The sequence below is a fragment of the Myotis brandtii genome, unplaced genomic scaffold (genome assembly GCF_000412655.1).
Source record: "Myotis brandtii unplaced genomic scaffold, ASM41265v1 scaffold668, whole genome shotgun sequence".
Taxonomy (NCBI): Eukaryota; Metazoa; Chordata; class Mammalia; order Chiroptera; family Vespertilionidae; genus Myotis; species Myotis brandtii.
The window spans coordinates 4734854-4748995 of NW_005370597.1; the positions used below are offsets into that span (position 1 = coordinate 4734854).

Consider the following 14142-nt stretch of genomic DNA (forward strand, 5'->3'; position numbering starts at 1 on the left):
AGTTCATTATTAATAATTATGTATAATAGGATATTGTAAAAATTAAGTTATAAGATCTTTATTAAAACCTTTCTTACATACCGTTATATTGGATGGGCCACAAAAATATTTGTTGTGGGCCGCATGTGGCCCGTGGGCCACCAGTTTGACATGCTTGCTCTAAAGTTATAGGACAAGTCTTTCTTAACCAATTGTCAGCCAATCCCAATTGAGCAGCTTGTTGATAAGATATAGGTGCCACCCTCCCATTGTAATAGGAAGCCCTGTGATTGGAGTCTTGACACAATTGCCTGACACAACTACCTAAAGGAATTCATTTTTTGATAGTGGGATATTAACATGTTAGGCAGAGAGGGAATCTGGAATTCTAAAGTAGATCTGTTTCAGGTGTGCCTTTTAAAAGTTAGATAATTTTATTAAGAAACCAAAGTAATAAGAAAGTAAAATATTGGCCCCTCTTTTGATGGATTAGGAAATTCAGATCCAGAGAGAGAGAGAGAGAGCTTGATCAGAAGTCAGTGGCTGGTAAGGCTCCCCAGGCTTCCTGTCCATTCTGATAGTAGCTTTTGGTAGTGATGTGGTAGCTATGTACCCCCAAAATTAGCCTTAACCATTATATATAGGGATGGGCAAAAATAGATTTACAATTGTGAGTACACGAAACACAGAATGTATTCTTGCATTACTTAATTGTTGTATTCTTTATTTGCAATACAACTGTAAACCTACTTTTGCCCAGCCCTGTATATATAGGTCTTTATGAAGTTAAGCATACTTACCCCCTTGTCCTGTCAGCTGAGTCGGTAGGGAGCAAATACTAGTTTTGTTAACATTGCAAGGATCCCTGAAGGTTATTTGGATTGATTCCATACAACAATGTTCAAGGGGATGGAAGAAGAGAGCAAGATAGGTTAGTGCTTCTTGTTCCTAAATTTATATTTGAACCAGTGAGTTACAAATCTGGGCTGTGACTCAGAAGCAACTGTAAATTATGTTTACAAACTAGGGGAACTAGAGGAATTAATTTAAGATGGCTCATAAACTTAAACATAAAAGCTAAAACTGTAAGGCCTGCAGAAGGAAACACAGGAGAAAAATCTTTGCAATCTGGGGTTAGCAGAGGTTTTGTAATAGGATACAGAAAGCAATAGCTCTATCAAAAAAAAAAAAGGAAAATTTGATTTTATTAAAATTAAAAACTTGTGCTATCAAAGGCACCATTAAGTTTAAAGGCAAGCCACAAGTGAGAGAAAATATTTGCAAAACATACATCTGACAAAGGACTTATATCCAGAAGGAATAGTGAGCTCATAAAACTCAGGAATAAAAAGAACAACTTGATTAAAAGAATTGAACAGTCACCTTGCAAAGACTTAAATGTTTAATAAGTATATGAAATAGTATTCCCATAATAATCATCAGGGAAATGCAAAATAAAACCATGAGACACTATGACATACCTACCAAAATGGCTAAAATTAAAAGATTGACAATACCATGTGTTGGTAATTATGTGTTGTAACCTGAACTTTCATGCTGTTGGTGAGAATGTAAAATGGTCCAGCCACTTTGGAAAAGAACTTGTCAGTTTCTTATGAAGTAGCAAATGAAAATAAAACCTACCTGTAATTCCACTGCTAGATATTTAGACAAGAGAAATAAAAATATAGGTCCTCGTAAAGACATATAAAAACACTTGGAGCAGGGGGCAGCCAAGGGGTCCATGTACAGGAGAATCAATAAACAGCCTGTGATATATTCAAACAGTAAAGCACTACTCAGCAATAAAACCAAAGTACTCATTCATGCCACTATATGAAATTTTATGGTTAGTGAGACAAGGCAGCCATAAAGGAGTTCATACTATATGGTGCCATTTGAATGATGTTCTAGAACAGGTAAAACTAATGCTGGGAGCAAAATAGAATGGTGTGTGTGTGTGTGTTTTAAATGGAAAGAGGCAGAGAGAATTGAGGTGATGGAAAAGTTCCTATCTTGATGGGGGTTTTAAGTTGCATAGATATATATGAAATTGTCACAGCTCATGATTGACACACTTAAGAATTGTGCATTTCATTGGAGGCAAATTTTAACTTTAAAAGATTAATAAACAAATTGTGAACTAACTTTAGTAAATTATATGCATAGTGAAGTGTTTAGAGAAGCACTGATATCTGCAAGTTATTTTCAAATTTATCAAAAAATCAGATGGACTGATGGATGCTAGATGCTAGATATGTGATAAGGCAAATGTAGCAACATATTACCAGTTATGGAATGGAGGTGATGTGAGGGGGTGTTCACTGTTAGTTCCTTCATCTTTTCTCTATGTTTGAAAAATTTTATTATAAAACTAGAGGCCTGGTGCATGAAATTTATGCAAGAGTAGGCCCATAGGGGGTGGATATATTGTTTTAGCTGGCCTGGCCTAAACCACACTGTCTGTCTTACCCCCAGAGTCAGAAATGTGAACTCTGCCTGTGTTGGAGAGGTGTGAACCCCTAAAGCAGCAGTTCTCAACCTATGGGTCGCCAACCTGTGGGTCACGACCTCTTTGGGGGTCGAACGACCCTTTCACAGGGGTTGCCTAAGACCATCGGAAAACACATATATAATTACATATTCGGGGGTCACCACAACATAAGGAACTGTATTAAAGGGTTGCGGCATTAGGAAGGTTGAGAACCGCTGCCCTAAAGGGAAGCAGGTGAAGTTGCCTAAAGAAGAGTGAATGAATGCTGGGTAGTCAGAGAACAAATGGTGATCTTTTAAGGCAGCGGTTCTCAACCTGTGGGTCGCGACTCCTTTGGCAGTCGAACGACCCTTTCACAGGGGTCGCCTAAGACCATCCTGCATATCAGATATTTACATTACAATTCATAACAGTAGCAACATTACAGTTATGAAGTAGCAACGAAAATAATTTTATGGTTGGGTCACAACATGAGAAACTGTATTTAAAGGACCAGAAGGTTGAGAACCACTGTAATCTAAGGGCTCTGATGGTCTAACCTTACCCTTTTCCCTAGTCATTGTGTGGGAAATCCTGGGGAATCTTGATAAACGTCCTCCCTAACAACTTTTAACCTTGATCGAACCACAAGAATTCTAGAATCTACCCTTCCCTTTTGTAAGCCCCATTCTGCTCCTTGGTGGTTATAGAAAAACACAGATATTTCTTATGTACCAGGGACCCCCTCCCCACCAGCTCACAGCAAGGAAATCAGATCCCTCACTGCAAATGCTTCTTGGTGTCAGGGTTGGTGTCAGGATTATTCTTGGATTTAGGGTAGGACCTGTATCTGAGGAAACTTTCCGAGTCATCTGTCTAAAACTGTAGTCCTCGGACCTCACCTTTGTTGGACAGTCACCTCTTGCCTCTCTAAGGGGCATTGTGGGGATTCATGAGATTGATATAAATGCCACTTGCCTTAAATCATATGGAGGAAGGGTGACTGGAATTCCAAGGGAGTGGGCTTTGTGCAGTAATTCACCCTCTGGACATCTCTCCTGGGCAGGACCCTGCCCGGGCAGCAGAACCAACTGCACAAGCCTCGAGTTTGGGATCATGTATACTGTGCCGAGGCATTTCTTATTTGCAGTTTCCAGAGCATAAGGTTGTCTTCTGCTGACAGAGCTGTGCCACTGTTTCCAAAGACAAGGGGTTGGGGAGGAGGGAGAGAGAGAAACACAGACAGACATTCTGTTTAAGACTTTAGTTTTTGTCTGGGAGATGGGGAGGTGGTCTTTCCTCTCCCATGAAAACACCATGCTGATGGGCTAGTGGGTTCATACCCACTTTTTAATGTTACATCAGCCTGAGGCCGGAAATGTGAAAGCCAGCAGGCTGCTCACACTGTGAGCTGGCCACATCCTACATACATGTCAGCTCACACCCCGTCTGCTTAACTGTTGTGCATTTGATAGCAAGTCGGCCTATGCCCTTTCTGTTGCCTTTAAGTTTTTCCTAAAATACCTTTCTGACTTGTACATTACTTAGAGTTCTTTTTTCTTGCATCTAGTGTTTATTTACATTGCCTGTGACTCTGATCTTGGGTTGAAAGCTAGGGAAGTTGCTTATAGGGGTTTTTAGGATTTCTGACTCTGAAATGCAAGGAAATTGCATAATGTTGCAGCATTTCCTCTTCTTGTTGCTTGCGTGTTACCCAAAATACAGTAGTTCCTTCTAGAAGCCTGCAGGAATTTGGCAGGTCCTACCCTCTGATGGTTAATTGTAGTCTAGAGGGTCAGTGTTATCCTGATTTGAGGTTGAATTTTTCTTGAGGTCAAACGACAAGGCTTCCTGAATTATAACTATGGCAACTGTGTTTATATAACACATAAAGTCTAACTGGAGAGTGAGAGCACCGACAACAACCAGTGTTAGTAACCCCAGAAACATTTTGTTCATGCTGAATTGAACAGGAAAAAAAACCAAGTTAAAATACATGGCCTTACCCCTTCTCAGGATATCTGGGTGTAACTTACAACCGACAGGCTCCAGGAGGAGCTGTTTCCCCTTTTCCATTGAAATTATACCAGCTTTATTTGAGATTGCTCACAGGGAAGCACAGTAAGTGCCAGCAACACTCAAAGTGTGAACGCATCACTGTAAGGATCAAGATAACTTAGTCATCAAGGTCATTATGGCTTTTGACCCACTAACAGAGACTGAGACAAAGGAATGTGTGTCTTTTTGTCTTAAGCTTCTTGTCTCTCAATCAGTAGCAATTTCTTGGACACTGACTGTATGCCCAGCACTGTTCAATGCCCCATAGAAGTATAAGAACTAATCGTCAGGAATTTATTTGGAGATTAGAAATAATGGAAAATGAAGAATGAAAAATTACATTCTGAAGTATTAAATTCTGTAGATCATAGTGTTAGAGCAGTGAGCAGTCAAAGAAGGGAGATATTAGGGTGGTCTACAGCCATCAAGTAAGTTAAGAAATCTTTATGGAGGTAGAGGAAATAGAAGTAACATTTTCAAGTACTTCCAGGCACTGTTAGACTATTTCTAATTCTCCCAATGCCCTCATGAAGTATTGTTATTTAGTTCTTCTTTGTGATGTGAAAACACTCAGAAATGTTAAATAACCATCTGAAGTGGTAGAATCAACCCTGAATGCCAGGTCTCCAGAGACCACAGTAAACAATACATTTTCCACTGTTCTGGAATCTGCTTGTGCAGGTGAAAGGTCAGGCTAACAATTATTAAACCTCAAATGAAGTTGACTTTGTTAGCCCAGGAATGCTCAGGGCCACCTTCTAGATGAGACGAAGCTCAGTCCTGTGAGTTAGAATGACATTCAGCCATCCTTCCTGCTTGAGTGGACCACATGGCGCTCTTAACACATTGTGGACGGATCACGAGAATTCTCGCTTCATATTACACAGTATTTTACAAAGTATCATACTTTAAAAAGATATTAGCTTGTAAGAACATGTAATAAATAACTTCAAAATGCAATGGGTATTTAATTTTAACATTTATGTAAAACGTTTTTTGTACTCGTTCAATAGAAACTTATCTGGCCACTGGGTAAAGCTAGCAATAAAACTACTGGTCCGTAATGTGTTAAGTGTAGTCATTTGTATCCAGCTGGAATCTGCCTTCCTCTACCTCCACTTTCATCTCCATTCAGGATAGTAAGTCTTCTCCTTCCTCATGACAGCTCTGCAAGCATTTGAAGACTGATATTGTGATGTCTTAAAGGTTCCTCTTCTCCAGCCAGAGCTGTGGTTCAGGAAGCACATCTTGCAGGAGCAATGTGTGTGACAGATGGAGCAGAGAGAAAGAGGGGAGCCAGCGAGACCAGGGAGAAAGCCAAGTCAGGATCCAGATGAGAAGACAACACCTGACCTAGGGCAGTAGAAAAAAAGAAATGGGGACGAGGAATAGATTCAGGATATATAAAAGTGGTAGAATTTATCAGTCTTCAAACTGGCTGGGTATGTGAGGCAGAAGAATGGGGAACTCAGGAGTGACATGAATATACTACTTTCTTTCTCGCTCTACTTTGTGGCATATTTTCCTTTGTTCTTCATTCTGGAGTTCCCTATGAAGCTTAATTAGGCTTTTCTCTCATTAGCTCTTTTGTATTTGCGGATATATAAAAATGATAGAATTTATCAGTCTTCAAACTGGCTGGGTATGTGAGGCAGAAGAATGGGGAACTCAGGAGTGACATGAATATACTACTTTCTTTCTCGCTCTACTTTGTGGCATATTTTCCTTTGTTCTTCATTCTGGAGTTCCCTATGAAGCTTAATTAGGCTTTTCTCTCATTAGCTCTTTTGTATTTGCTACTACTCTTGGCTGCAAGCAACAGAAACACAACTTTTTTTTAAAAGGATGTTGTTGGTTCACGCATGAAAAGAGCAGGGAGGAACCTCAGATGCATTTAGATAAAAGACTCAAACAATGCCATTGAAATGCAGTCTCCTATCAGGGCTCCACTTTCCTTTGACCTGTTTTACTAGGACTTTGTGTAGATGGTGGCAGAGTTGGCCACAGAAATTCCAGGTGTATCCCATTCTCCCCGCAACACAGCAAGGCCTCATTTTCAGCAGTTGTAATAAAAAGTATTAAGAACAAGTATTGTGTTGACTGGCCTGGGGTGAATCACTTGCTCAATCGGATGCAATATCTGGATTACATGTCCAAACCTGAAGGTGGAATTGGGGCCGCCCTCTTCACCCCCACTGAACAGCATGGACTTGGTGGGGCGGGGGGCGGGGTGGCTCCCCAAGGAAAATTAAGGTGGTATCCCTAGTAAAAGAGGAACATGGGTGCTGAGCAGGGAGTAGTAGCAGGTGTCCAGAGCACTTTGTTTCCCCCTCAGTATCACTGAGGAATTTTACAAGAGGTAAGCCCTTTATATCCTTAGATACAAAGCAACAGGCAATGCCTGAACTCCTGGAAAAAAAAATTTCCTTTTCTGCCCACCATCATTGTCGTAATCATTTTGAACAGCAAGCAGTCATTTTTATTTGAGGGCATGCTGGTGTGCTGGTATGCAAGCAGGCTTCAGCACTGTCAGAGACGCTCTCCAATTGGCTTTAGGAGCATAGCCATTTGGTCACATTTGGCTGGGCCATTCTCCAAGAGACCCTGAATCCTAAGGCGCCTCTGTTGCATGAAGTCTAATAACCCCATCCTTCAGTCTCATTTCAGAACACCCTGGTGACACCTGGCCTCTAAATCCATTAGCAGCTTTTGTTGTCACTTAGGTGCAGAGCTGACATTCAGCAGTGTGCCAGAGAAACAAATGGCTACGTGAGGGATTTTGATAGCCTTGAGTTGAGCCAAATAAGATAAATCTGTCTTATATGGTATCATAATAAGGTTGGAATTGTATATTTCCATTCCTCTCCAGATAAGGATTCCAAGAGAATTTGCCAGATGTTTGGAAGAGTGAGATACAATCACCTGGAAATGATAGATCCGGCTTACCATTTCTGTCTGGTCAATGCACCAATTCATTGTCCCATCTACTCCAACTTGGGGATTTTAAAAAATATTCAGTCTCTCTTTTACTCCTCTACTCAAAACTGTTCATTCAAACCATACTTATTGAATGGCCTGCTATATGCCATTACTGAACCCTCTTTACATGTAATCCTGCAGGGCAAGGGCAAGGTTTTCATATTTGTTCAAGAACAGGTCACCGGGAAGAGCCATCAGATAAGATATATTTTTATTGGCTTCACTTTCGAGAGCTCCTCCCTAAGACAGCAAATGCAATACCAGTAGTAGTAGAAAGGCAAGCCAGAGGGAATGTTGCTTGGTGAGAAATGGAAAAGCAGCAGCAACCATTTTATTCCCCTTCTCTCCAGCACGTATTTTCACTCAGGCTATGATAATAAGAGGCACATTTCTCTCGGGGCGGGGGGAGGAGGAGAAACCAGTGCCTAGTTCCCAAGTTGAGACACATCCTTATTTACTACAAGCTATTCACACTGGTTTTATACCCACATGCTTAAGATTCAAAATTTCCTTCTCAAAAAGCTTTTTGTGGCCTGTGGCCCCCACTACCAGAAGAGAGGTTCTCCTGGATCTAAAAACTCATGTTTATTATTGGGTGATGTTCCACAGACCAAGGATGTCTTACTAGTAACTTCTCAGGGGTGTTACTAAAAGTTCTTAAATTTACCGTTAATGGAGTTGCTGAGTATTTGAATGTGGTGTGCTACTAAGAATTCTGTCTGCCATACAATCCTTGACAATGCTGGCCAGCTCACTCTTATGTGCTCATAGTTTTTAGGAAGGACGTTTTTAGGCATCCTAAAGTCTCTCAATCTCAAACTGGTTGTGGTTTTGAATGACTACTATACTTTATTAATTAGAAATTTGTAGAATTACTGTTAAGTTCAAATTGGATGGAAACATTGTTCTTACATAATGGCTGCATTGTTGCCGTTTTAATTTCTGCTTAGCTTCTTTTGAGTTCTTTGTTAATTGCCAAACTCTCTTTCCCATGGCAAGTTGGACAGGGTAGGGAAGTTTGGTTGAGTATAGACTCTAGTCTAGAGGGCTTTGCCACTTGCTAGCTTTGTGACCTTAGAACCTTATTTCACCTACATGATGCTACGAGATACAGGCAGTGGTAGTACCTGATAGCCTTGAGGATGAAATAAAATAATTAATGTGCGTGTTTAGTATGGTACCTGGCACATAATCAGTGGTGAAAAGGTGATTGGCAGTGGTTGGTTACTTTTATATTTGACTTTTGTTAAAATAAAACAAGACTAAGAACCCATTGATGTAACAGTTGACTTTAGATGGTCTCCTTCCCTTTTGTCCCCTAATTAGTTTCAGTTGGTTAATTTCCAATGCTAATGAGATCTGTGTCACTGACTCCCTCAAGCTACATTCTCATGCTTAGCCGATTATCTCATAGGGGATAAGTGTGAAGATTGGAAGGAGGAGGGTGACAGTGTCAGTGATGAAAGTTAATATTTATAGAATGCTCATTGGGCCATAGCATTTGTATCTTATGCTGTGTTAAATGTTGTGTGTCTATCATCTCATTTAGTTTCACAACCACCCTAAGAGATAGGGAATATTAGTATCACTGTTTTACAGGTGGCAGGACTGAGGTTTAGTGATGTTAAGTGATTAGAATGTATAGCCAATAATGGTAGAGCTGGACTTTGAACCTAAGCTGCTATGAGTCAGTTATAACTGACAGAAACAGTTCAAAAAAGCAAGGCCTCATGGTGGTGGGTCCATTGTCACACAGAGAGAAGGGACATAGCTGATGCTGCAGAACTGGCTTGTGCAGTATTTCAAGTTGTTGGCATGTAGTTCTGTTTTGTGTGTTTCCACATTGACATATCATGGAAACAACCAGTGGGGAGAGGTTGAGATATTCCAGGACACTCAGGGAATTATGGAGCTTAGAGGTGAGTTCAAGTGCACTTTAGATAGGAACAGCAATTTTAAATAAATCTGCCTATGAATTTATTTCTCCAACACCTTCATTTTGTGCAGATTTTGATTCAAGTATTTATGCAGCTGTGTACTAGAGGGGAAAAGTGAGATTGTTTTGTCTAATTATTGCTTTATTTGTGCCTTTAATTTATAAGTTAAAAGAAATTCTTCTTTGTGCTTTATCACTAAGGCCTGGGTAATTGTCATAAAGGTTACCCATTAAAAAATTCTGGGAATCCAATGATTCTGTAGTCTCTCTTAATTCTCTAGGGACATATAAATTGAATTGACTCAGCAGTGAACAGAATTTATTGCAAATCACATTTTAGTGCAGAGGAAGCATATGAAGGCTTTCCTCACCCTCCTTTGATTTATTAAATTGCGCTCCCATTGTAGCTTCTGGGTGAGGACTCATAGAATTGCTGTGCCCTGTGATTTGTATCAAAGACCGACTTTCCTGCCTGGTGTTTATCTTCAGGATCAAGCCCTGTGGTTCAGAGAGAACATGAAGTGTTCCTTCTATGTTAGGTGCCAGCTTGTTGCATAGGTTAGTAGTGATCGCTTCAGGCTGGAATCGGAAGGCCGTTCCCAGTTTCATTTCCTCTTACTCTTGGCAGATTCTTTCCTCCAGTGACTCACCTTCCCTAGCTGCCCAGAACGTCTCATTACCTTTGTTGTCGTCATTGTCATCGTCGTTGTCGTTGTCATCATCATCATCATCATCATCATCCACAATGTCTTACTTATCATGTGGTTAGCGGTTAAGAACTTGGGCTCTGGAGACAGACTGTAGGAGTTCCTGTCTGGATTCTGGCCACTTCCAGCTGTCTAAGCTTGGTCAAGTGACCTAACCTCTCTAATGCCTCAGTTTGCTCATCTATATGATGGGAATTATTAGGTTGGTGTGAGGACTGTACAAGATAGTATATATAGAGCACTTGGCATGGTGTCTGATATATAACTAGGCGCTTGTCATCATTTTTATTAATTTACTATTACTGTTGCAATTATAACATAATGACACTCATATGGATCCTGATAAGGTGAACATGCTTCTATTCTCTAGAAGCACCCACTTGAAAACAAACATGCATTGGCCTGGATATTTAATAAATCTTGATGTTCAGCAGAAGCTAGATCATACCTACATCAAAGTGTATAAAGATAGAAGGCTAAGAAACTTTAGTGTGGCCAGGTCTCAGAGTACTCTGGCTAGTCAGGACAGATAGACTATAGCTTCTGTTGGGTTGTTGAGAAAATGTATTAAGTGATCAGTCTTCCTAGGAGCCATATTCAGGCTTGTTTAGTGATTCATGGCCCCTTGAATTGATCCTATAGAATTGGGTGTGTCCTTTTAAAACAAAGGGTCTGGAGATGCTTACTTGAAAGTATATAATCTGAGATAGCTCTGCTAATCATGAGCCAGGAGCCACTGCTAGAGACCTTTCATTTTAGGAAAGTGCCCTTGCCTTTGAACTTCAGTCTGAGACTAGTGGGCAACTGATTTTCTATAGAAGAAGATTTTCCCAGAATAGACTGACTATTTCTAAAGGTAAATTGCATACCCTTTGCCTCTGCCAGTATGGAAGGTATTTATGAACCACAGACCCCTGGGGTGGCTTGGTAGTTGTGTGCATTTGCAACTGCCTGGAAATTAAAAGAAGACTGGAGTATCCCTGTAGGGGCAAGATAGAATAGTATGCCACCTCCCAGCTCTGTGTACTTGGACAAACAGTATAACCTCTCTGGGCCTCAGGGTCCACATCTATAGACTGGGAATAACACTAGTACCTAACCCATAAGGTGGTTTCAAGGATGATGTCATGTGGGTACTTGGTAAATGTTGAGTAATAAAGACATTCTCTGTTAATGCTGTTAGTTTTCTTAGTGCAGAGGAAGCATGTGAAAGCTTTCCTTACCCTCCTCACTTTCCTTGAGATAAGAGGATACAACGCTCTTACCTTGGCACTATCTGTCCTTTGTGGCGGCAAGGCTCCTCCTAGACCAGTGATGGCGAACCTGTGACACGCGTGTCAGAGGTGACACGCGAACTCATTTTTTTGGTTGATTTTTCTTTGTTAAATGGCATTTAAATATATAAAATAAATATCAAAAATATAAATCTTTGTTTTACTATGGTTGCAAATATCAAAAAATTTCTATATGTGACACGGCACCAGAGTTAAGTCAGGGTTTTTCAAAATGCTGACACGCCGAGCTCAAAAGGTTCGCCATCACTGTTAGACCCCGGGCCTTCCTGGTTGGGCCATGTAGTCACACACTCCTGGCGGGCACGGTTTATTAGCTTCATTTCAGAACTCATTCTCTTTGGCTCATTTACCAAACTAGACAGAGATTAATGGCCTGGCCTCAGAGGATCAGGCAGCACATGTTTCTGGTGCCTTTGGCTCATTGATCACACCTCTCCAATTTGGGGAGTGCTTGGTTGTTCCAGACAGTGGTCTCCTGAGACCAGGAAACCTGTTTGGTGCAAACTCACCTCCTAATTAAGGAAAGCTGAAAGCCTTGCATTTTGCTATTTCTTCTGGATTTTGTTATTTATAAACAGGGGCAAGTGTCTCTGGGATAAAATGTTTGAATTTAATGGGAGGGATGGCTGGGGAAAAAAAATAACTTGCCAAAATATGGTCTCTTTCTCTGCACTTTTCTTACCCAACTTCCCAAGGTTAGTGAGCGCCATTCACCATGGATCGCTGGTCCCAGCTATTACGAGGCCTCTCATTTCCCTAACAGGTCACAAGGCCCTGTAAGATTGCATCACTGCCCCTCTGCCCATCCTTAGTTCCTACCTTACACTGATTGCTGACCATACTGGCCTTCCTCGCTCCAAAAGACCATGCCTTTCCCATCGCAAGACCTGCACTTGCTGTTGGCACTGGCCCCCAGGTCTTTCCAAGGAGGTCCTCTCATCATTCAGGTCTCGTGCAAATGTCACCCTTTCCCCACCTCAGGTTCGCAGTAGTCTTTTATTTCCTCGACTGTACTTATCAATATTTGAATATCATATTTGTGTCTCTGTTTATTTCTGTTTAGTTCCCTAAAGGCTAGTTCCAGGAAGCAGAGGTTATAGCTGTTATGTTCATCTGTACCCCTAGCATCTACAACACTGCCTGGCCATTATAAGCACATAATAAATACTTGTTAGATGCATGAATGAATAAGCAAATTAATGAATTGCAAGTAACTTTAGAAATTATCCATTCAAGAGGTCTTTAAACTTTTCAAGACAGTATCCCCTTATTTGATAGTCACATGAATAAAGCGAGGGAAGGAGGACATTTGGATACTTAGAGTCTTAGCTTCTCTCCCACCCTTCTGGTAGTCCTACTGCAGGGGCTGTGGGGTTCAATTTGGAAAGCATGATCTAGTCTAAATTCTTCACTTATATTGATGGTGGAGGTACTGCTGAGGGAGACTGGGCAACCATGTTATCCCGGTACAGAAAGAATATCTTTCCCAAAGAGTTGAAGTCTTTGAAATACTGGTCTACTAGTCAGAAGAATGGAGTATTTTTAGAGGGAGGATAACACTTCGCTTAATTAAGGTTCAAAGTTTCCTATCATCAAATCAATTGCAAATGTTCATCTGTAGTTACCAGGGGTAGCTCATGGGCTATACGAAAGCAGGTGGTGAGCTGGATTTGGCCTGTGGGCCATAGTTTGCCAATACATGACATGCTGACATTTATTACATAAGATAAAGCCCATGCTTTAGAAAAATATCATAGTGCCCAAATCTGGTGATTATGATCTGTAGGTGTGAAAAATCATAGGGGGAAGCTGGCCATCAAAACCTAAAAAAGAACAACAACATATTCCAAGTGAGTCTGATGGCCACTCTTACTTGAGAATCATTTGTTTAACTCTTAGAGGAACTGAGCCATGAAAAGCGAGCCATGAAACCCTAAAAGCAGCGGTTCTCATCCTGTGGGTCGTGACCCCTTTGGCGGTCGAATGACCCTTTCACAGGGGTCGCCTAAGACCATCTTGCATATCAGATATTTACATTACGATTCATAACAGTAGCAACATTACAGTTATGAAGTAGCAATGAAAATAATTTTATGGTTCGGTCACAACATGAGGAACTATATTTAAAGGGCCAGAAGGTTGAGAACCACTGCCTAAAAGGGATGTTTACTTGCTAGGAATGTTATACTTCTATTTTGAAAAAAAAATTATATTTTGAATTTTATCAACAAAGAAATTTGTGGGAGTTTGTTTTCTCTCTTGGTACACAACTACCTACATAATATCATTTATTTTGCCTCCTGGCCCACAAAGCCTACAATATTTAATTCTGTCTGGTCCTTTACAAAAAAACTTCCCGAATCTTGCAATATGTCACTGTCTGTTTTATGTGGGGCACTTTCCCTTTCATGATTCCTGTAAGTCGTTTAGGGGTTTCTATTGTAAAAGTAATATATTCTCCTTATAAAATTCAAATTTACAAAAGCCTGTAAGGTAAAAAAATGATTGGTCCCTTTCCCCAGTGTTAACACTGAATGGTTTGTAATGTATCTTTGTCATGAATTTGCCACTTACTAGCTGTGAGGCCTTAGTTAACGTCTCTAACTCTCAATTCTCCATTTGTAAAACAGTGGTAATAACAGTTCCTCCCCAACAGGATTGTTTTGTGGATAATTTGAGGTAATTCATGTGAATTGCTTACCACATTGCCTAGTG

At 40.6% G+C, this 14142-nt stretch overlaps 1 protein-coding gene across 1 annotated transcript in view; it reads left to right on the forward strand.

Moving 5' to 3' along the window:
• ARHGAP26 (Rho GTPase activating protein 26) overlaps positions 1 to 14142 on the forward strand; it is a 409256-nt gene that overhangs the window by 190420 nt on the left and 204694 nt on the right. The window lies entirely within an intron of this gene.